The following is a 24714-nucleotide window of genomic DNA, read 5'->3' as shown; positions in this document are numbered from 1 at the left end:
ACGGTCTATCTTATCTTATTTTAGCTCTCAATGGCTGAAAAAAGATGATAAATTCAATCTGCTGCAAGACCTTACATATAAACCCACATGACAAAAATGTTATCCAGAATTGGAAGTGAGACATAACGGTCTTTGGGTTTTTCTGAGAACTTTTCTGAGATTTGAGACACCAATTGGGAACATTTTCAAAGCATATCAAGACCTCAAACTACAAACTCTTATTAAGCAAAAACCATCAGTGCTGGATTTGAAAGAAAGGCTCAGAATATCATTGTAACAGTTTTTAACTGTTTTGCTAGGTGGTTGCTTACTGGATCAAGCCAAAAGAGCCCACCCCCAGTCTCTATGATGTTACTGCCACTAAATATGGCTCAAGTCCCTCTTTCATTGTGGGTCTATGGGATTTTTCATCCAATTGTGCAACAGAAAGTACCAGGAAACCTCAAACAACCCTGAAATGAGCAATAACAATAGTGATGCTTGACTTGGTAAATGCCACTAATTACAGACAGGATGTAATGAAGGCACACAGATGCATCGGCATTCTCTTTCTGGTCTTCTGACTCATTGGTGGTGCACAGCAACCTGCCTACGTCAGAAACAAGTTAGATGTAGGTTGCAGACGCCGAGATATCCAGCACTCTATATTTAAACCATTACATTATGCAAAACATTAGATGTGGCCCAAATAGCGTCATTTAAATTTGTTAAAGAAATAGTTCACCATAAAACATTTTTTCTGTTGAACCCAAAAGGTGAATTTTTAAGAGTATATGTCTACTGTTTTCCATATAATAAAAGTGAATGAGGACAGGGACGTTCATGCTTTAATATGTAAAAAAAAAACAATTATGGAATATTACGGGTTCAGTACAAATTAAGCTCAATCTACAGCATTTGTGGCATAACGTAGATTACCATAAAAATTTATTTAAACTCATCCCTCTTTCCTTTTAAATAAGGCAAAAAGTTTGGTTTCAGTGAGGCACTTAAAATAAAAGTGAATGGGGACAATGTTTGGAGGGCTTAAATGCAGAAATGTGAAGCTTGTAATTTTATAAAAGTACTTACATTGATTCTTCTGTTAAAACAAGTGTATTATTTGAGCTGAAAGATACTTTGTAATCTTTCTGTTTGGAGAGTGTGCACGGTAACAGCAGTGTGTTGTGACGTCAAGTGGAGTGACCTGTTGGCCGAATCACCTTCGCACCTGACCATGCCTCCTCCTCGCTTGATATCGCGGTGAGAGACCGAGTATATCAAATTATATTGTGGAAAACAGTCGAAAAACAGTCACGGCAAGCGCAACAGCATGAAAGAGTTAACTGAACAGAGCGCATTTGCTCTTAACAGTTTCAGTTACTTTTACTAAGAACATAATTACACGTACATGAAAATACGTCGCAACACAAAATGCATGGCTATGCGACCCAATTTAGGTCGCGATCCATAGTTTGAGAAACGCCGATATAGATGGCTTGTAAGGCAGTGAGGGGTGTCCCATATGCCAGCCCTTACCAATTTGCTGCTTGTTATTTTCACATGTGAATGAGCTTTTGATTTGCCACAAATGTTTGTCAGAAGTTTGCAGCTCTTCGCAGTAGTGGTGAACCTCCAGCAAACCTTTGGCAACAATGGGCAAGTTGCTGCAAGTTTGCCGCAAAACTCATTTGCATATGAAAATTATCAGCGGCGAATTTGCCATGAACTTTCCATTTTTGTAAGGGAGTATGTGTGATGAACAGACTGAAATTTGAGTCTTTATTCACTGAAATCTTGACATCTGTCCAAGCTCTTCTTCATGAGTAAAGTAATAAAATTCAATTCATTATCAAATCATTCTTTTGAGTCAGATTTTCTAAACCAGTCTGAATGATTCGTTCACAGTTTGGACTGACTCAATGATTCGGTTGCAGCGATCAACAGCTCACTGAAGGGGAAGATTATAATGACTTAAATTTCAGTCTGTTCCTCACGCAAAGTTATTGTATGACTTCAGAAGACTTAGAATACAGCGAATGGTTAACTTTAATGATACTTTTATAGTGCTTTTGCATACTTTTTTGAAGCTTGAAAGTATTTATTCATTGTCACTGCTTGGGGAAAATACGACCAGTATAATCTTCAGAAATTCTCCTTTTGTGTTCCACGGAAGAAAGAAGCAGGTCAACCTGGTTTCGAAAGACATGAGGGTGAAAACATTTTCATTTTTGGGTGAAGTGAAGTCCTGCCCTGCTGGGTGACCAGTACAATCTTTTATTAAGATTATTTATAGAATTTCTATGACATGCTTCTACTTAATTTCCTTTCTTTTTTCGCTGTGACAAGACATTAGGCATTCCAAGACCTTGCCTTGCTTAGACTGAAGACATGTCAAGGCCTGGATGAGAGTACTTGATCAAGGAGACAAAGAGATAGATGAGATGTTGAGGCCCTTTACTGTAAGTAATTGTGGGTAAAAGATTTTAATATGAGTGACTGTAGAGATTGCCAGAGAGCATAATGCGAATTGGGAACTGGGACAAAGCTTTATGAGAGACAGAACGCCAGGTTATAAGGATATATGAATTCAGCATCATGACTAATTCCTAAAATCAGTGAAGGTTAATGTTTCTCTCATTTATCTCTATCTGATGTCATGGGATTTCAATAAACCACTGGAAATCCTAGCATTATTTGTCTTCATCAGGTATATGTCTCCATGTTAGATCAGCTAAAGCATGATCAATGCTCAGTCTTTATGTTAAAGGCAGTTTTGAGACTGTACGCTATGGAAAATACTGGCCAATACCAATGCCTTATGTAGACAGCGCATAGAGGCCAATATAAGGCAGATATATAACTCTGCAGAAAAGACATGTTAAAGGGAATGTTCCCTTAAAAGATTTAAATTCTCTCATCATTTACATGCCATCCCAGATGTTTATGACAGTGGGTTAGAAACAGATCAATATTTAAGTCTTTAAGTTTATACATTCTCCTCCTTGACCAGTAGGTGAAGAAAAAAAAATAGTAGTAGAATGTGGAAGTGAAAATGGAGATTTATAGTAAAAAATGACTTGAGTATTAATCTGTTTCTCAGAAAATGTGGATTACTGGGGAGGAGTGGTGGTGGTGGTGGTGTAGTGGGCTAAAGCACATAACTGGTAATCAGAAGGTCGCTGGTTCAATCCCCACAGCCACCACCATCGTGTCCTTGAGCAAGGCACTTAACTCCAGGTTACTCGGGGGGATTGTCCCTTTAATAAGTGCACTGTAAGTCGCTTTGGATAAAAGCATCTGCCAAATGCATAAATGTAAATTTATGCACTTTTTTCAAAAGGCCTGATCACCATTCACCTTCATTGCATGGACCCACAGAGCTGAAATATTCTTCTAAAACTCTTTGTTTGTTTTCAGCAGAAGAAATAAAGTCATACACATCTGGGATGCATGAAGGTGTGTACATTTTTGGGTGAACTATCCCTTTAAAGCAGACTACAGTGGTGAGCCAGTCTAGTTGGTCTCCCAGCCTGACCAGCTAAAAATTGTTCAAAACCCACCTAAAACCATTAAAATAGACAAGCCTTACCAGCTTGGTCAAAGTGGGAGACCATCTAACCACCTTTGGTTGTGGTGGCGTAGTGGTTAAAGCACAGGGCTATTAATCAGAAGGTCACAGGTTCTAACCCCATGGCCACCACCATTGTGTCCTTGAGCAAGGCACTTAACTCCAGGTTGTTCTGGGGGGGATTGTCCTTGTAATAATTGCACTGTAAGCCAAATGCATAAATGTAAATACAATATTTTAAACAATGTTTACTCAAGGGGGCCTGGGTATCTCAGTGAGTATTGACACTGACTACCACCCCTGGAGTCACAAGTTCGAATCCAGGGTTTATTGAGTAACTCCAGCCAGGTCTCCTATGCAACCAAATGCTAGGAATGGTAGAGTCACATGGTGTAACCTCATTGTGGTCCCTATAATGTGGTTCACTCTCGGTGGGGTGCGTGGTGAGTTGTGCGTGAATGCTGCGGTGGATAGTGTGAAGCCTCCACACGCGCTGTCTCCGTGGTAATGTGCTCAACAAGCCATGTGATAAGATGCAAGGGTTGATGGTCTCAGACGCGGAGGCAACTGAGATTCGTCCTCCACCACCCGGATTGAGGCAAGTCAATATGCCACCACCAGTACTTAGAGTTCACTGGAAATTGGGCATTCCAAATTGGGGAGATTTCTTTTTACTCAAAATATAAATTACTTATTTTTCTTTGACATGGCTGTCTGTAGATTCCGGAACTGAACCAAGAGGTGTGGTTTCACTTCTGTTTCTCTACCAAGTGGACACAGAGTGAAAAGTTTATTGAAAGTAACTTCCCTGTTTAAAAGACAAGCATTTCTGATGATAGTGTGCTCTGACTGGCTTAACTAGCAAGACTTATAAACCAGTCTAAAAATGTATTCTAAGCTGGCCATTTAAGCAGTGTTGTGCCAAAAAAGGTTGAAAGCAGAAATGTTAAAATGTTAAGATGTTAAAGGAATAGTTCACCCAAAAATTTAAATTCTCTCATCATTTACACACCGTAATGCCATCCCAGATGTGTATGACTTTCTTTCTTCTGCTCTATCCCTTTAATGAATTTCAGAATGTTCCAGGCTTGTGCATGTCATCACGTCCAGATGAAGGAATCGTATACAGTAAATGAGTGTCAGGGCATCACATGATGAGCTTCAAACAATCACATTTGTCCAAGGCTTTGTACGTTCATGGCCCAAGACCGACCCTGCATGTCTCACTCAAAGGACACTGTTTTGTTATACAATGGTCCAAACATCAGGCAAACAATGAGTGGCAGTGTTTCATTCAGCAGTGACCCCAAAACAGAGGACTTTTGAGTTGGCTTGGACCACCGCTCATGGTGGGCAACCACACAGTAAATCTGTTTTTGTCCCATGAGAGGTAGGGACATGGCCAGCACCCTGTTAAATGTGTCATTTTCAGTCACATGGGCTGCTTGTCCTGACAATGGCATGTCTGTGTACACTTGTGTGTATGAATGTTTTCAGACATACAGTATGTTAGAGGACATAAACATTGAAGATAAGCATTGGAAACAAAGTTTGGTTGTAATTACTGTTACTTTAAACAATCTTACTAAAGTAGTTTTTTTTATTATAATTTTTTTATAATATATTTAAAGTGTAGTATATGGTATTAATTAGGATTAATTATTTGATGCTTGTTAAAAAGTGAAAAAATTATCATCAATGGCATGATTTGATATCATAATTTAAACCAGAATCGTTAAATTCCTTAAATCGATTGCTATTCCTATTTGTTAGAATGTGAGTTCTATTGGCCTGTCTGGGCTCGATCTAGTGCATAAGCCGTTAACTGCAATCGCTGTCAAATAAAGGAATACAAAAGAGGTCTGATCAAGCTCAAGAGTGACATGTTGCTAATCTGTCTAGCACTGTTGTGGTTGTGCGTTGCTGAAATTCAGACTCTGATAAGATATGAGCCATTTTGGGCTGGATGGTGAAGGGAGGGGCCAGTTTATCTCTCTCGCTAGGGTGAGATGCTGCACTTAGCTGGGGTGTGATTTCACTATTCACTGTAAACACAGACCATGAGGGGGAGTGTCAGCTCAAAACTGGCCTGTGAAGATGCTTACGAGGGGTAGTCAGACAAGACAGTAATGCTAAAGGAATGTTCTGTTGTCAATACAAGATGTGCCAAAATTTGTTGCATAATGTTGATAACATAATGTTGTTACCATCAACTCATCTCTCTGTTTTTAAAAAACTAAAATCATGGTTACAGTAAAACACCTTCAGTATTTATAAAGTAAATGGAGCCACTTCAAGGGTTAAAAAGCAATGTGAAGAACTGTTAAGTTTATGTAGTTGTTAAATCTCTTACATCAATTGTTTGCCAAAATTAACTTTGCACAGACAAGGTTATTAAACAATTCCATAGTCACATTTTGACACACATGACTTGAAATCTTGTAGCCATTTTTTTAAACTGTGTACTTTAACCTCATGAGACATGAGCGTGACTGCTGTGTGGCACTAGTAGCACATAACATAAAATAACATAACATAAACAAGAAGAAATAATTCTCCTAAAAATAAATGTCCACATATGTGGACAGCAGGACTAAGTTGTGACATTTAGATACTATAGATTGTAAAAAAAATATTAAAAAAAATCAGCAATTTGTTTATGTTTCCAGAAGTGCTGGTTATACATGTTTTTGAGACATTACAGACATTTCATCAGAAATTAGCATCATTAATTCTGTTTATTAATTAAAATAATGGTCAACATCATCCAATCACTGCCAACCATGTTAAAATAAAATTAAACATTATAAATTCTGAATATATGTACCGATTACTGTTGTCCCTGACTTGACTGGATATTAGGAGTGAATGCCCTATTTAGAGAAAGACTTCCAGTGTGCTGTCTGTCTGCACTGGTCTCAGAACAGTTTGACATGCACCTTATTTTTATCCTAACTCCATATAAAGACTCTGAAAGCAAAATATTTCAGCTTTTGGATGAACCCATTGACTCCCAATGTGATAATGCACAGTATACTGTATATAGGAATGCATTTACTAAATTAAAAACTAAAGTTATTGAATAGAATCGTATTGTACAGTGATAACAAAATAAAATAAAACAAAATGTATATTAAAATGAAGTTATGTGTTCATGTTGAAAGTTATTCAATGTAACTAACATGTTTTTTTCAACTTTTGAGGGAATAATGTCCCAAAATATACGTATGTGAACATCATGTTTATCAGCGAGCTGAAGCAAAAACAATGAATGTATTTTTTAAAGCGGCATATCAAACAAAACTAGAGACTCTCCTCTTCACACCCAAACAGAGGTTTCTTACCAGAGGCACTTTTGTTGGCTCTGCACCCGTAGAAGGTCTTCACAAATTCGATATCATGTTGTTGTGTCATGTGACTCGGTTCGCCAGAAGATAACCCATAAATGACAGTCTAGAGTCTTGTGAATAGTATTCAGTTCGTTTATTTAAATTTAAAGTATGCGTTGCGTATAACAAAGCCAATATACTACATCCACGTATGTGGACGTGAGGTTGCAAGGTTGAAGGTGTATTGTGTAATTTCTACTCCACAAGTGTCACCAAATGGAATTGCAAAGATAGTAGCTTCAACCCAAATCGAACACTTCTGCATTGTTTTATACCATTTTGTAGTGTTAATAGTGTATTCACACTGCAAAATGCAACGAGACTCAGAGTACTGCTAGTATGCTGATGATGTACTTCTTAAAAAGACTACTTGTGGAATGTACATGCATCCATGCAACACAGCGAATGTGGCAACTACCAAAACTTCTGTGAAGACAGCACCTTAATTATTTGCATTGAATGCTTCACCATAATGTCACGCTGTGTGAATTTGTACTTTATTTAAGATAAGTGTTGTACTGAGGTTGGCTAATTTGCCAAAGCTAGCAGAAATGCTTTGAAACGTCACTTCCTTCTGCAGAAAAACAGCAAATACTTCCGTGCAGGAAAAAAAACCCATTTCATTTCATTTTTAGCTGTAGTAATCGACATAATTCTGTCAATAGAGCTTAACTTGTATTGAACTAGTATAGCAGTCATATGACTGAGGGAGAAATCATGGGGTGCTGGCACCCCTCCACCTCCCCTCAGTCATATGACTGCTGTTATGGCTGTTCAGCTGAACAAAAAGATGCTCTGTGCGTAATGAGAACAGAAAAGAGGACCCACTTAGCTCATCCACACACACATATTATGTTTTATATCATCGTGGAGACTTTCCATAGACATCTATGGATTTTATACAGATCTAACAATAATTTCTATCCCCTAACCCTACACCTTAACATAACCCTCACAGAATTCTTTTGGCATTTTTACATAAAAAAAAAAAACATTGTTTAGTATGTTTACTAAGCCATTTCCCTTGAGGGAACCGCTGGCTGGGCCCCACAATGTAGGTGATCTCAGGTTTTACTATCCATGTGGGGACATTTGGTCCCCACAGTGGAGGTTAAACCTGTACAAAAATACTGTAGCATGGTTCTAACATAGTCCCAGAAGAAAAATATATTGCTCAGAGGTCACTCTTTAATAATTTGGGAGACTTAAATGAGATCTCAATTACTGTATGATTCGTTTGAGGTTTCTCATAAAAAAAACTTTTTTCCTCCTTCCTTAGGGAAAATAAAAATATACACAATTGAGACAATTGTTGACCTACAGTCAGAATAAAGAGCTGTAGCATTACATTTGGTAGAATACTCAAGGGTTTAAGGAGCATTGCTAACGTTTTGTGTCCTCCTGCGCTATTTTTCAAACAACACAATCTCATGAGAAGTTCTAATAATAGTACAAGATGGTTTGTATAAAAACGACAACTTTTACTTCCATAGAGAAAAACAAACGAACAAACAATGATATGAAAATTTATCCTAAGCAACCCCCAACACAAACCTTAACCTAACCATTTTGCTGCAGTTTCTTTGCTACAAAAACTGTGCTTTTTATTCACTTTTACACAATTCACGACTACAGCAGCTGATTGTGACTTTATAAAGACTTATTTTCACTCTTTTACTACTGCTATGTAATTACTATATCAAAACACTTTTGATATGCATTTTAATGCTTATATTACAGACACACCTACATTTACACACTTATTCCAATTAGATTAGCTTCTGCTCTAGCACACCTGATAGAGTGTTGGACTTTGTACTCGGAGACCAAGGCTTGAGCCCAGCTAAGGATGCTCGAAATGAAAATGAATGTGAAGTGAAGTTGCCATAGAAGCCAGAATAGAATTTTGTGTTTTCTTCAGTAAATGTGATTTTCATGTCGAATTTGCTTTTAAAGCACTGTCGGTTAGGTTTAGGCTTTGATTTAGGGTAAGGATGTCTGTTTGTTTACCTCTCAGTTATCTTTTAGAACACTAGTGGGTAGGTTTAAATTAAAGTTTTAGGTTAGGAAGGTACGTTTTACGCATTAAAACATCCATCTAATATTCACCTTAAAAATGTTGTCTGATTACAACAACATTTCACTCACTTTTGGCGCCCCTCGCTGGACATTTTCCTGGGAAACTGTAGCCAAACATATAATTTAGCACGTAAGATTGGTTTGCAAAAATTTTGCCATCTCATATACATTTTATGAGATCAGGCTGTAAAATAAACTATTGGATAGGAGGGTAGCAAAAAAATGTATGTCTGGTTTGTATCGATTTGCAATTCTGTTCATGTAAATATGCACAAGACATTTATTCATTTGGCAGACGCTTTTATCCAAAGCGACTTACAAAAGAGGAAAAACATCAGCGAATCATCTTAGGGAGACAGTGGTACAAAAAGTGCCATATTACAAAGTTTCACTATCATCAGAATAGTATACAAAACAGATTTAAGTGCAACAAGAAATGTAAATAATTTTTATTTATATATATATATTTTTTTTGTAGTGACCGGTTAAGTGCTTTTGGAAAAGATGTGTTTTTAGCCGTTTTTTGAAGATAGAGAGTGAGTTAGCCTCCCGGATTGAGTTGGGAAGGTCATTCCACCACCGTGGTATGATGAAACTGAAAGTCCGGGAAAGTGTTTTGGTGCCTCTTTGTTTTGGTACGACAAGGCGACGTTCCTTAGTCGACCGCATGCTTCTGGTGGGAACGTAGCTCTGCATAAATGTTTTTAGGTATGCTGGAGCAGACCCAGTGACTGTTTTATATGCCAGCCTTGGACATATTTGATGGTTGTGCCACATCTAGCAGATTTTTTTGTATCTTGTGCATTAGCGTTACTTGCGTAACATGAGACACGTGCATTCTGTTCTATTTGTCATGCCGTGTCTAGCTTTTTTTTAGCGCAAGGACTCGCTCAAAGTTTATGTTTAATTTCTGCCTTAAATTTTAAAGTAAAATCAAGGTGGTTCCAATTGGTTCCAACCTGCAGTGATACATTAATTGGAATATTTTTTTAAATAGAGATGTAGAAAATGTTCTTTGAAAACTCATAAAATTGAGTCGAAATTACAGAAATTGTAATATGTTAAATGGATGGAAACAAAATGTTATTGTAACATAATGATGCAACATTAGAAGCATTTAAAAAATATTTTGTTCATTTTGACGTCTTGGCAGATCTGAGCACAGTTTGACTTTGTTGGAATCTCTTCTGAAACTCTAATGGACATATGTGAGATTATTAGGGTTTGTCTCATTAGAAAAATCTAGAAAGCAAGTGACTAAGGCAAACATCTCCATTTAATCCAATCGTTGCCTATGAGAACAATTTAGATATTAAAGAGATCTATATCTTTATAAATGAGTATGTATATGTATATTGGCAATACTTTAGATCAAAGCAAGATTGAAAAAAAAAGTCATAATCATTAAAATCCATAAAATCTGTATATAAATACCTATATGCTCATCAAACTGATACATCTAAATCTGCTTTAGGACATTATTAAAGTTGGATGTTGTTTTTGCAAGCAGAAAATGTTATTAAATGACCACATGTGTATAATTTCAAGTAAAAACAGGGAATGCGCTATTTGATATGCTGGATTTCATAATCAAACATGCCATTGTGATGCATTACATTATTATGTGATGAACCCATTTTGATGTGATTTTTTTCCCCCAGTTATTGTGAAAGCTCCTAACTCCCCTTCCCATTGGTGGCATGTGCACACAAACAGATACGCACACCTCTGGGTCCCTCTCCCGTACCTGCTGACCTAGATAAGACACTATACCTCCCTCTTCTTGGTAAGCACCATTTGTGAGTGATAGAGGCAGACGTTGCACGCAGTCAAGCTTGACCAATGAATGTGATGAATGCAACTCGTTCACCTTTACACCTTTAGTTTGATGTGTATAGTTTCTATTTTAACCAAAGTATGTGTATTTGAAAGATAAAATGTTTGGCTGTGACTAAAATTTAAATGCCACTAAATAATATGGGTAGTTGACTATAACAATCATTTTGTCAACTACCCATTTTAATTTAAAATAAAATGCATATACATCCCCTATTTGTGATGGAACAAATTTAGCATTGTTCCTAAAACAGCCAAATTAGAGCCTCTAATGTCAGTTCTCAAAGCTTAAACCCTCTTCCTTGATCTGTGTACCTCAATGCAACGCTAATAGACCATTCCTTGCACTGTGTAACAAACTCTGCTGATAACAATAAATGTACAAAAATGCTGATGCGGAGTACATCCTACAGCAAAATTTTATCCAGACTGATGTTTTAACAGTCGGATCCTTTTCATTCTGCTGATGTCATGACAATAGTGCATTGATGCCGAACCACATTGCTTTGTGAATGGACATGCATAAATGTGTAGTAAACAAACCTGTAAAGGTGATACAGTATATACACAAACTTGGCATGAGCAACGAGAGGGTGATGTCATTAAACCCTTTTGTTTTGTTGTGTTTGTCGTAACATCTTTTGTGTTCCTGGACCAAAATGACCCGCCCACTAAGATTGTTAATAAATCTCTCATATTGCATATATTATACCAAGATAAAGCATTATACAGTTGAAGTCAGAAGTTTACATACACCTTAGCCAAACACATTTAAACTTTGTTTAACTTTGTAATTTTTTATACATTTAGGATCACTACTTTATTTTAAGATAGTGAAATTTCAGAATAATAGTAGAGATAATGTTTTATTTCAGCTTTTATTTCTCTTATCACATTCCCAGTGGGTCAGAAGTTTACATACATGGTGTTGGGATGGTGTTCTTCGGCTTGCAAGCCTCACCATTTTTCCTCCAAACATAACAATGGTCATTATGGCCAAACAGTTAAATTTTTTTTCATTAGACCAGAGGACATTTCTCCAAAAAGTAAGATTATCCCCATGTGCATTTGCAAACTGTAGTCTGGCTTTTATGGCGTTTTTGTAGAAGTGGCTTCTTCCTTGCTGAGCAGCCTTTCAGGTTATGTCAATATAGGACTCATTTTACTGTGGATATAGATACTTGTCTACCTGCTTCCTCCAGCATCTTCACAAGGTCCTTTGCTGTTGTTCTGGGATTGATTTGTACTTTTCGCACCAAACTACGTTCATCTCTAGGAGAAAGAATGCGTCTCCTTCCTGAGCGGTATGATGGCTGCATGGTTCCATGGTGTTTATACTTTCATACTATTGTTTGTGCAGATGAACGTGGTACCTTCAGGCGTTTGGAAAATGCTCCCAAGGAAGAACCAGACTTGTGGAGGTCTACCATTTTTTTTCTAAGGTCTTTTCTTTTGATTTTCCCATGATGTCAAGCAAAGAGGTACTGTGTTTGAAGGTAAGCCTTAAAATATATTCACATGTACATTCAGAACACCTCCTATCAGAAGATAATTTTCTAAAGGCTTGACATTATTTTCTGGAATTTTCCAAGCTGCATAAAGGCACAGTTAACTTAGTGTGTGTGTAAACTTCTGACCTGCTGGAATTGTGATATAGTCAATTAAAAGTGAAACAATCTGTCTGTAAACAATTGCTGGAAAAATTATTTGTGTCATGCACAAAGTAGATGTCCTAAACAACTTGCCAATACTATAGTTTGCTAATATTAAATCTGTGGAGTGGCAAAAAAATTTTTTAATGACTTCAACTTAAGTGTATGTAAACATCTGACTTCAACTTTATATTTTTGTCAGCTTCTTATTTTTTTGTAATTATGACGTTTAACAAATGTATATATGTATAAAGGGAAAAGGAGTCAAAAACATCATTTTATTTTTTTCTATAGTTTTACTTTGTGCATGCCACAAGTCATTTTTTCAACAGTTGTTTGCCCTCCACTAACCCAGTAAAAGTTCATTAAAATCATTCTATCAATAATTAAATAATAATAATTATTATATATATATATATATATATATATATATATATATAAAAATATTATTATTATTATTATTATAAAAAATAAAAAAATAATAATTATGTTCTAAATTATTAACCACTTGCTTGATCTATAGGTGTCATTTTAAAGCTTAAAATCTGGACTTTAATTTGCTGACAAATTAGTTTTGATCTAATCATTTGCAACAAAGAAAAAACATAGTTTAGACATAGAGTTGGTAAAAACATAAAAAAGATAAGATTGCCATGTGTTATACAGTATATCGTTGGAAAGATCTCTATTAGTGAAATATAAAGAGCAAATTTGTTTCATTCAGAGGACAAACTGCAGTGAGTATTAGTGTATGAAATTCCCACTGACACACGTAAATATAATAAACAGGAGTGTCTTTCATCATGTTTTTCCTTATTACTTCCTCAAACATACATATAACATAGACAATGACATAACGTACCTTACAGCAGACTATCACGATTCAAACGAGCCCAAAAACAACATAATATGATAAATATATCTTGAAATAGTCCTCAAAGAGTGTACTGTACATGGAAAGACAATGCACAAAAGGGCACTCAACACACCTGTGTGTGTGTATGTGCGTGCGTGTGTGTGTGTGTGCGCGTGCTGGGGGGGTTAAGTGGTTTACGAGGACATTTGGTTAGGTTACAAAATGGTAATTACAATGGTATTATGCTATAAATGTGGTTTATGAGGACATTTCTAGTGTCCCCATAATTTAAATCGCTTAAAAAAACATACTAAACTACGTTTTATTGAAAATGTAGAAATTATATGTTCCAGGAATTTGTGTGTGCAAACATACATCCACGTATGTGCTCATCTAAAGGATCGGGATGCTCCTGAGCATTTAACATTCCTGTATTTTGTATTTTGGTGTGTTTTCAGATATCATATGTGAACAAAAACAAGGATTTTTATTCCAGTTGGCTTAAGTAAAAAATGTTTGTAAAAGTCGTCTGTGTCAAAACACAACATAAGGGTTGTTCATTTAATATAGTTCAGTTAAGACCAAAATGTTGGATTGTAGGTAGCAGTGTGGGTTCAACCTTACTCAACCATTCACATTGAACACATTACTGAGTGAAAACAAGCTAGATCCTAGCAATGTTAGTCGCTGTTGTATTCGATTTTCAGTTGTCAAAGACTTGTTTCACAAAGAATGAATTTAGTCTACAGCTCATATCCTCTCTGGAAGGCTGGTTCAGATGTAAATATAATTGTCCAATGCTCAGATGTGGTATGGTTTCTTAGAAAAGACCTGTTCTCTTTTCTTTCTTTTTTTCTATTTTTTATCTCACAGTAACATAAAGTCATGCCTACTCCACTTATAGCAATGCTATGAGCAAAATTCAGCATCATTTTCTAACTAAACATCTCCCTGCATGTCCTCGATTTTCCTCCTAAACCGTATAAGCATAAGCTCTATTGTTTTTACCTTTACACCCTAATGCAACCAACTGAAAATCTGCATATGATCTATTTCATATAGAATTCCATACTGCTTCATACAAATGAATCACTTGATTATAACTAATGATTTGTTTCAACTGAACATACGGGCTTCTCTCACATTTTTTTTGTTTTCACAAAATAAGGGCCCGGTCACCTCATGACCCCCAAACTTGTCAGAGTGTCAGATTTTCCTTGTGCTCACTAAAAAAAGGCCTTTCAGTTGACTTCATCCAGTACTCTCATTTCAGCCAATCTATGTCAGGATAGAAGTCTTGCACAATGCGCATGCTGCATTTCTTCATTATGATATCACTAAAAAGGGACACTCCAGCTGAAACTAATGATTATTATTATTCATTTTTGGAATTCCAGTGATCAATCAGATTTTCTAGTTATTTCCTAATTACCTATTGTGTAATACCAGAATTTCACAGTAAATTTGAATCATCAGAAGATACTAATGTTTGTTGTTTATTTTCCTTATTTTGGCACTTTGTGAAGCTAATAATATTATAAAAGCACTTACATTAATTCTTCTGTTAAAACTCATGTATTCTTTGAGCTGTAAAGTTGTTTAAATCAACATTTTTACAGTCATTGTAGGGTTTGTTGAGGATACATCATCATGGCAATAAAGTTGTAAAATTGGTGTTATCTCTACACATGAAAGGTTATTAAGCGATTTTATTAAGCGAAATCATGTTAGCACGCATATGGTTAACATCTTGTGGCTATAATTTTGATATAGTATTTTAACGTTTACGGATTGGCCCCACTGCGATGGACTGGCGACCTGTCCAGGGTGTCCCCCGCCTTTCGCCCAATGTTAGCTGGGATAGGCTCCAGCCCCCCGCGACCCTGTACACAGGATAAGCGGTTGACGATGGATGGATGGATGGATGGATTGGCCCCATTCACTTCCGCTGTAAGTGCCTCAATGTAACCCAAATTGTTACTTTTTTTAAAGAAAAGGAAGGACAAGTCACAGTAAATTTTTGTGGTAATCAATATGATGACACAAATGCTGTTTATTGAGCTTAACTTGTATTTAAAGAATAGTTCACCCAACAATAAAAAAAAATCATACTGACAATAAATGCAGAAAAACAGCAACAGCCAATGATTTGAGGTGTTTGAACAGGTTCAGGGGTGCACATAGGGAGAACCAGGTCACTTCAAAACAGTCAGAAACTAAACAATATGTCAGGTAAAACAATTAACTTGTCAGCATTAATGAGTAGCTGACTATAAGTGCATGCGAGGTCACCGGTGAGGTGTTTTGCCAAACCACTGTTGCTCTGTCAGAAAACACGATCGTTATTATTGTTCAGGTATTCACTCTAAAGGTTGCATGTGTAGGCTATCTTTTGTCATTTATTTTTTAAGAATTTTCCAATCAGTGTTAAACAGTGACTCAAAATGTTACTCTCTACATTATTTTCAGGTATAAAAATGTGTTCGGCTTTTGTGTCAGAAACTTTGTGCATACTCTCGATAACATCGATAGAATGACTTTGTCTACAAAAGTCTGAATAAAATAATCCAGTTTGGTCTAGATCCTAACCTATTTGATATATTGCCAGTGACAGCAGCCTACATGAATAATAAATGTAATGTGGTGTAATGATAAAGCTCAAACTTCGTTCTGTAAAAAAATTATTAAAATGGCTTCCATGTGTATGCATGATTAGGTATTTTTATGCCTAAAACATGACCCAAATGCATAACAATCTGTGGTTCACTGCTTTAATGGTTTTGTTTACAGCACATACTTGATGTACGTGCTACTTTGATATCAAAGCCTTCCTGTGAGGGTTTTATTTTGAACCATCATTTTATGAGCTCTACTCACTTATTGTTTTAACAATTGTTATAGTTATATTACTGATATTAACGTCTGTGTTTTTACGAGCACCATTTTTCCATGCGTCCTTATAAGCAAATGAGCAGCAATATCAAAATGAGGGTAAGCCTTCCATAACGGCCATCATATCAGACGACAGCACAGGATGTACAAATATGAACTGGTACTCAGCTGATGTTGCACAACCATCCTGCAGTTTAGTTAGTTTGTGGGCTGTGGGAGGAGGGGAGTGCTGAAGTCTTCACATACACCAATCAGCCACAACATTAAAATCACCTGCCTAATATTGTGTAGGTCCCCCTAGTGCCGCCAAAGCAGGGCCCACCCCAATGCTATTCTTCTCACCACAATTGTACAGAGTGGTTATCTGAGTTACCGTAGACTTTGTCAGTTTAAACCAGTCTGGCTAGTCTCCGTTGACCTCTCTCATCAACAAGGTGTTTCTGTCCAAGAGATTGTTGTTTGTGAAAATCCCAGGAGATCATCAGTTACAGAAATACTCAAACCAATCTGGCACAAACAATCATGCCACGCTCCAAATCACTGAAATAAACTTTTTCCCTATTCTGATGGTTGATATGAACATTAACTGAAGCTCCTGACCCGTATCTGAATGATTTTAAGCATTTCACTGCTGCCACATGATTGGCTGATTAGATAATCGCATGGATGATTGTTGGTGCCAGACAGGCTGGTTTGAGTATTGCTGTAACTGCTGATCTCCTGGAATTTCTGAAACTCCTGAAAACAGTTTCTAGAATTTACTCAGAATGGTGCCAAAAACAAAAAACATCAAGTGAGCGGCAGTTCTGCGGATAGAAACGCTTTGTTGATGAGAGAGGTAAATAGAGAATGGCCAGACTGGTTTGGACTAACAAAGTCTACGGTAACTCAGATAACAATTGTGTTGAGAAGAATATAATCTCAGAATGATATTCTGAGATGCGGGTTGGTGCTATTTTGGCGGCACGAGGAGGACCTACAAAATATTAGGCAGGTGGTTTTAATGTTGTGGCTGATCGTTGTATTCTGTTTTATTGTCTTTGTAAGTACAACAGCATCTTTACTGTATTAGTGCTCTACTGAGCAGTACTAAGGGCCTCTGTGTTTCAAAAAATGTTTACGAGCATAACAATTCGTATGCCTGCCATCTTTGCCAACCCTCCCAAGAGAAAAATTATATTGCTCATTGGTTACTCTTTTATAACTCATTGAAGTATAAGTATCAGCTTTGTCTCAGATATTTCTCTTAACATTTCTTAGGAGAAATATAAATGAGACCATTGCTGACATACAGTAAGAGTATAGGGCTATAAAATGAACGTGAATACACTATACAAAGTGGATATATGCTGTTTTTACCATAAAGATTTTTCTACTTGATCTGACCATTAAGAATTACTTTCGTTTGGTGTAACCTAATTAATTTAAGTTGATTCAGTCCTATTAAATAATATTTTGGCTTCTAAACCAGTTAATTGATATGTTTTCACATGAGGACATTTAAGTTGATATTTTTACAGTGTTTACAGGATTTTATGAGAAATCTAAGCACAGTTTAAGACATGGCTGGGATCTCTTCTGAAACTGAATCTAGAGGACAAACATTTGAGTTTTTTCTAAAAAAAAAAAAAAAAAAATATCTGAGAAACAAGAGTCTTAAACAAAAATCTCCATTTGCTTTATATTCTCATTGCTGTCTAGGAGAAACAAGTTGTAACCCCCCTTTTGGTGCGCAGTCCTGTATCTGTTCCTTTGCCTATGGCAGGTTTTTGCAAAGCTCTCTTAGGATACATTTCATCATTCTCTCCTTTTTTCGTTCTTTGTACTGCATCAACCTCCGCCCCTCTTCCCTACTATCTCTCCACCATTATACCCCCCACCCCAGCCACCTAACCCCTCCCTGTGCAGGTTTCATCACACACAACATGCACATATGAACGCGCAACCTACACCGCCCTCTGCTGCCATATTAACAATACCAGGAATTTTAGTTGCAAAAATGATCAGCAATTTTATTTTTAGCAAAAATGCTTTATATGACACTTACTTTAGGAGCAGGGGCCTTTCTATGGGCAAACCACAAATCCGTGCATGCCTTTCACACATATGCATACGCATGGGTCGACAGTGATTGATGGAGAGTGAACGTGTCGTTGGTTAACGTGGAGCGGTGTGAGTCAAAGCTTAGCAGGGGTACGGCCTTAGGGATAATGTTGATGTGGGGCGTTCGGTATGTGGGCAAGAAACGTAAGATGTTTAGTCCTTAAACATACAGTTGCTAACCAATCTAGGGCTCTGTATAACTAGTTTAGCATCATCCCTCAACATCTAACCGAAATGGAGGAAAATACCATTCTGCTACCCAAGACACTGAACGGCATTAAACAAATGCTTACGTTTACCTATCTCAACCAAAAACAAATGCAAGGGCACTAACAGGCAAGTTAGCCTTGGTGCAAAAGCTAGAATAAGGTGTGTGTGTGCAAAGGGAATTGCAAAAAAAGAAAGAGGTGCCTCACCGTTTCACTGCTTGCCGTCCATTCACCAGCAATGCTGCAGACAAACATTCGCTTGGGAGGCAGAGGGAGCAAGCAAACAGTCCCTTTAGTCCTGAATCACCAACATCCTCGAATCTGCCCGAATCTCCTCTCACACATGCACTCATTCACTCGTTGTGTTGCGCTCTCTCTCCTCCTCTAATAATTGTCGGTGTGCTATTTCCCCTCTTGTTAGCTCCAAGGCAGTTCTGAGACACTGCAGCAATAGGGGAGGAGGGTGTGTGTGTGTGTGTGTGTGTGTGTGTGTGTGTGTGTGTGTATGTGTTTGAGTGTGTCCGTCAGTGAGTGAGGGAGCATGAGAGAAACAGAGGGAGGAGTCTATGGGGATAGAGGAGAGGGGAAAACAGCCAGGATTAAATTCTGAGGAGAAAGCAGAAGGGGTTGTCAAAAGGCTCTGAGAGAAACACATACAAGCCGTACAGGAAAGAAAGAAATGGATAGGAATGAAGAATACGGAGGGTTATCTGTGTCAGCAGGAGATATGACAGTGTAAACAGATGTTCTGCAGCGGTGCTGTGGCAATTGTACAGCTGCAAGAGTTGGTCCACAACAGGGTTGGCTGCGATTTCATTGATAGCTGATATAGCTTGCGGTAGAGAGCAAAAGGAGGGAGTGGAAGGGGCGGGAGCAGATGACGGCAAGCGACGGGGAGGGGGTTGGATAATGCTGTAATATGTTGCTTTTGTGCCAACTGTTTTTGTGACAGAAGTACCATTTCCTCTGCAACCATTGGTCCCCATCTTATACGGATGGATGTGCTGACAAATAAAATATCCAGCAATAGCTTGTGGGTGATTGGACCAATGGAACACCCTACCTCTCACCTCCCACCCCCCCTGTTGAGACAATGAGATTCTGCCTCACCCCAGGCAGCTGAGGACCACATCCAGTGCATTTACTTGCATCCCAAACATCACTTAACACTTACAAACTCACACAATTTTAGGTGCACTAGGCCAGGGTTATTAAATTCCATTTCAGGAAGGCCACCATCCTGCATAATTTTGCCCCAACCCTAATCAAACACACCTGAACCAGTTGATAAAGGTCTTCAGGATAACTTAAAAATTACAAGCAGGGATGGAAGTAAACTTTTCTGGATATGTGGCATTTCAGCAGATTCCCCAAACATAAGGTTGCAGAGGAAGAGTCATTCAAATTTACGAGTAAAGCTCTACCTGATTGGTTAGGGTTAGGTTAGGGTTGGTTTACAGATTGTTCGACCAAACAGGTAGGACTTTCCTGATAAATATTACTGAATCGTCCAATCATGTATCACTTTTCTCATGAATATAAGTGACACTTCCCCTGCCATTCTACGTTTCGGAAATTCACGACCCTTCACAAACGGAACTGAAACAGATTTGAATAGTCCTAGTGCAGATTTGCGCAAGACCTTTACAGGGTTATTTGAAATAGTAAGGTGTAACCCATCCTTTTTCCTCTGAATTACATGTCAACTTAAAGCACTTTTTCATGAGTATGGTGCATGGTGTGTAATGGTTCTAGTAGCATTTCCATTTGAGCATGTTGGTATGGTAAAATTACAAACCATTCCTTGCCCAGCTATCTCAGCATGGTCAGCTAACCATACTCAACTGTGCTGGTGGAACAGCTTTAGTGTGTGGCGACTCACAATTGTTCACTTAGTCAGTCCATTTTAATCCTGATTCAGCAGTGCCAGAGTGGAAAAAGAAACTGTAACTGTATCAATGAGCCCAGGTTGTTACAGAACAGCAGTTATGCAATGAGAACCATTGAGTCCAATGGTGGAAAGGTGCATTTAGACAACGCATACAAAGGGGAGTAAAGTCATGTCTTGGCTTACATGGTATTCTTGAACACACAACTTGTTCATATTCACCTCAAGAATAAACCCCAAGCTTTACATTTGTAAAGGTCTTACCGGACAGGTAAGTGACTGCTATGAGTGCCAATGAGGACTGTCGTGCAGTCTTTGGCCATGTGTGTGCAGCAGTTGATGATTAATGAACAAACTCAGACACTTGATCTGATCAGATTCCGCCGCTGCCCTGTTACCTTACACAACATGGAAAAAGTGGACCTTCTTGTATACAGCTGTCAAACTTGTTGTTCCAGCACTCGGTAACAGCATCGTGATTTCATGTTGAGTGTCATTCATTAAAGCTTAAACAGGGAAGTCATCTGAAATATCATGGTTTAGACAAAATTGTCATTAGAACACTGCTATATCTGATATTATTAGTCAGAGATGTTAAACTGTGTTATATTGCATCTATATATTCATCTAATCTAGACAACTTCATTGGCTCTATTGCAAAACCTACTGAGCTGCCTTCATTGGCAGCATTTTAAGGCAACGGAGGAGCATTCCCAAAATGAAGGCTTTTTCAAAATTTTGTTTTATTCCAAAAGGACTAATATTGCTAGCAGTATAAAATGCATCCTTGTGCACCGGAGGGGGGCAGGGCCGGGTGCACACCCGCTCCCCAATCGGCCTAATGGGGCGTGCGAGGGATAAAGGCGGCCCGTTACGATGGTTCGAGAGAGAGAGAATTACGGACATGTCCGACATGTGTGTGTTTATGTTTGTGCTTTTTGTTTTGAGTTTAATTAAACATCATTTATATTGACAAGCCAGTTCTCGCCTCCTCTACATTGGTGCCGAAAACCCAGGAAGGAGGAGGGATGCCCGTCGCAGAGTCCTCGACACTGCCGTCCACCAGGGGAGCGCCGCTGCCATCTGCGGGGTGACGGAGTAGCCCGACCTCCCAGACATAGGGAACGGCCGTTGTCCGTGGGGTGATTGGGGACTGGATACCCTGACCGCCTGGAGCGCATAAAAGCGGAGGGGCGTTCTGTCCACTGGGGGTCGGAGGTTTGACTCCGGTCCGCCCGGGAGGAGCAGCTGTCGTCCGCCGAAGAGTGTGGAGGAGTGCTCGAGGACCACGCGATGGCACATCAGAGAACCGGTTGAGTGAGCTTCTTCTCTCTCTCCTCTCTTTTCCCCTCCTGTCTCCTCCCAGGTCGAGGAAGGCGGGGATGACTGGACGGGGCGCAAAGCACGCCCCTCCCCAGGGAAAGGGGGGGTGTATGTCATGCCGGTGGCACCCCGGCCTGAGGAAACGCCGGGAGGAGTGTGGAGCGGAGGGGGGCGAGGCCGGGCTGGAATGTCGCACGCTCAATCTCCAATCGGCCTAATGGGGCGCGCGAGGGATAAAGGTGGCCGGTGATGACGGTTCGAGAGAGAGAGAATTACGGGCATGTCCGTCATGTGTGTGTTTATGTTTGTGCTTTTTGTTTTTAGTTTAATTAAACATCATTTATACTGACAAGCCGGTTCTCGCCTCCTCCTTGCCCATCTGAATCCCCTTACAATCCTTTATATCCAGTTTGCACTCCGTAAATTTCAGTAAAATAATAGTCCTTCCAAGATGGCCGACGAAGCAAGAGAGCTGTACATTTTAAATATAATTAATTCAGTTGAGAAGTATTGCTAAATATTATTTCTAATTAAAAATCAAATCAAATTAAAAATAGACTATTGTAGTGTACAAAATATGTCAGTGTGCAATGTACAGTATTTTATGCTTACTAGAGTAATGTGTCATCAATTTAGCAACATGCATTAGTTGTTAGCCAGATTGGATCAAGGAACCACAACATACTAAACAGAAAGTGGAGGTGAGGATTGACCTGAAATTTTTACATTGCAGACGTGAACAATACAGCCATGAATAATTTAAGTAGGATTACAATTACAAGTGTGCAACTGTAATCACTGTACAGAGCTTGATTAAATTAGTCTAGTGTGAATGGGTCTTAATTGAGGTATAAGATTATCGAACTGTAAATGCTTTTTAACCAGGCACACATTGTTGGGCTTGTTCACTTGCTGGAGGTGATTTTATGGTACATTTCTATAAACAGCTCTCTTGTGGGAGTTGTGATGTATGTGCAGTCAGTCCATGCAGGCGAAATTAAAAGTCTGGCACATGAAAAATTATTTGCAATCCATAATGCCACACTATAGTGTTGCATTGGCTCTTGCATTTCCATGAAATAGCAGGTAAATCTTTCTAGTTTACTGTGTGTATTCTACTGTAACTGCAAATCAGATGTGTTCGTACATATGAATACACATGCAATTTGATCTCAAGTGTCATAAATTATTCATGTGGACCATGCAAAGAGAACACACAATATGCTAACCATTATCTTGTTTTTTGTGTTTTCTTCAATCACAAATAAAGAGAAATTGAATGCATAATCTCCTCATGCATGTTTTGATGCGTTTTTTTAAGAAACTCTGAATGTGGACCTGGTTCAATTCCATTTCATTCAGCATTTTATTCAATTAGAGCCATTCATTGCACAGGTTTTCAGTTGCCTGCACCATGTTTAATAGTTTCTTACCAGTTTTGAATGCATCATAATTCTAATGAACCTGTGGTAGTGCTGTTAACATGATAGATAAAGGTTCACAATGCTGCATGGGTTTCAGGGGAAGCAGATGCAAGACGTGACCACATGCACATGTGTGTCTTATCAGATTGAGCAGAGTGAAGACCGACATTGAGAAATCCGTAGTGTAGTTCCCCAACACATCTCATTATGAAGCTATATATGATTGTGTTAAGTATAATGATTGTGAAATTCTTCCAGCCGAAAACAGATGCTGTACTGAGCAATGATCCTTAACCAAGAAAAATGCCTTCTGTGGCAATACTTTCAAGAAGTCCATGGCTTCCTGATATTGCACCATCCATTATGATTTTATAGAACACAGGATGTTTCAAACAATGTTAAGGGTTACAGTTGTTTGGATTTGAAGGTAAAATATGTCATTTCTGCCCCACTCGTGGCACCAAACAGAATTGCAAAAATAATTACTGTTTTCAAACAGGTTAAACAATGATTCGGTAAAGAAAGCCCTGTATAAATAAGCTGGTTTCGGGTTCACCAGATCCTTATTTGTTTCTTTGGGGACCATAAGATGCATTCTTGTGTTCAAAAACAGCTAGACAGAATGCAACAGAATCGAAGAAAAAAAAAGTGTATACACATTTCACCATTATTTTACACAACATTTCAGCAGTCAGTATTTAATTCCATATAATCATAGCTTCTTCTAATGCTCTGTTTGTCTGTCTCTCTCATTCTGCATCTTCCCCCTCTCCCTTTCTGTCTCTGTGGCTCTCTCATTGCTTCCTGTCTCCTTAATCGGTAATCCTGTGAAAATCGGTCAGGCAAAACAGGGTGGCTTTGATCAGGCTCTTATATCAACGGTGGATTCGGTGTCAGCTCACCCGGATTCCACAGAACCCTGCAGCCCCGGCACATGAGCTCCTGACAGCAGTTCACCAACGCCCAGACACAATGGTTCTAATGGCCTTATCACAAGTAACAATTACTGCATTTTTTAAATTTGCCATTGGATTTCTCATGTTTATGCAGACTAATGTAAGAGCTACTGTTGTTGTTTAAACCAAATGGAATAGCAAAAATGTTACTGTTTTCAAACAGGTTTGCTGAACCATTTCCCATCCTCTTCCATTTCCAATTTCATGAATCGATTCACGAATCTGAATCACAATGGCTACCTCAGACAACTCGTTATGCCACATACATGTACTTTTTACTTAAGTACATTTAATGGTGCTGTAAGCAATTTTCTTCATGGAAAGGTATGAAAAAATGTTCTACTCCCTGAAAGATATCAATGAAAGAAGTGTCGTGAGATATCTCACTAATCTCTGTGACAACTCTAGACTCTGTAAACAGTTTCTGCATGATGTCGGTCCCATTAAAGCTCATTTGGAATCTTTGGAGTGCAGGGTTTGAAGGGGCGTGGCTAATTCAAGGGCTCAGTCTTGTAGAAGTAGATCGGCTAAAGTCGGTTACAGCACCTTTAATATTA

General features: G+C 38.3%; 1 protein-coding gene and 1 long non-coding RNA gene across 3 annotated transcripts in view; one reads left to right on the top strand and one right to left on the bottom strand.

The window, feature by feature from the left end:
• Window positions 1–19076, bottom strand: part of gnaz (guanine nucleotide binding protein (G protein), alpha z polypeptide) — a 64675-nt gene extending 45599 nt beyond the window's left edge. For both annotated transcript variants that reach the window (XM_052117360.1, XM_052117361.1), the window contains exon 1: window positions 18774–19076. The gene's annotated coding sequence lies outside the window, so the exon portion shown is untranslated. The remainder of the gene's footprint in view (window positions 1–18773) is intronic.
• LOC127636701 (uncharacterized) overlaps window positions 1–24131 on the top strand; it is an 82386-nt gene extending 58255 nt beyond the window's left edge. The window contains exon 3 of the long non-coding RNA XR_007969631.1: window positions 24044–24131. This is a non-coding gene — a long non-coding RNA (uncharacterized LOC127636701). The remainder of the gene's footprint in view (window positions 1–24043) is intronic.
• Window positions 24132–24714: the final 583 nt, after the last annotated feature.

The sequence above is a fragment of the Xyrauchen texanus genome, chromosome 44 (assembly GCF_025860055.1).
Source record: "Xyrauchen texanus isolate HMW12.3.18 chromosome 44, RBS_HiC_50CHRs, whole genome shotgun sequence".
Taxonomy (NCBI): domain Eukaryota; kingdom Metazoa; phylum Chordata; class Actinopteri; order Cypriniformes; family Catostomidae; genus Xyrauchen; species Xyrauchen texanus.
Note: the sequence above shows the minus strand (reverse complement) of the source record. Positions and strands in the feature narration are given on the sequence as shown.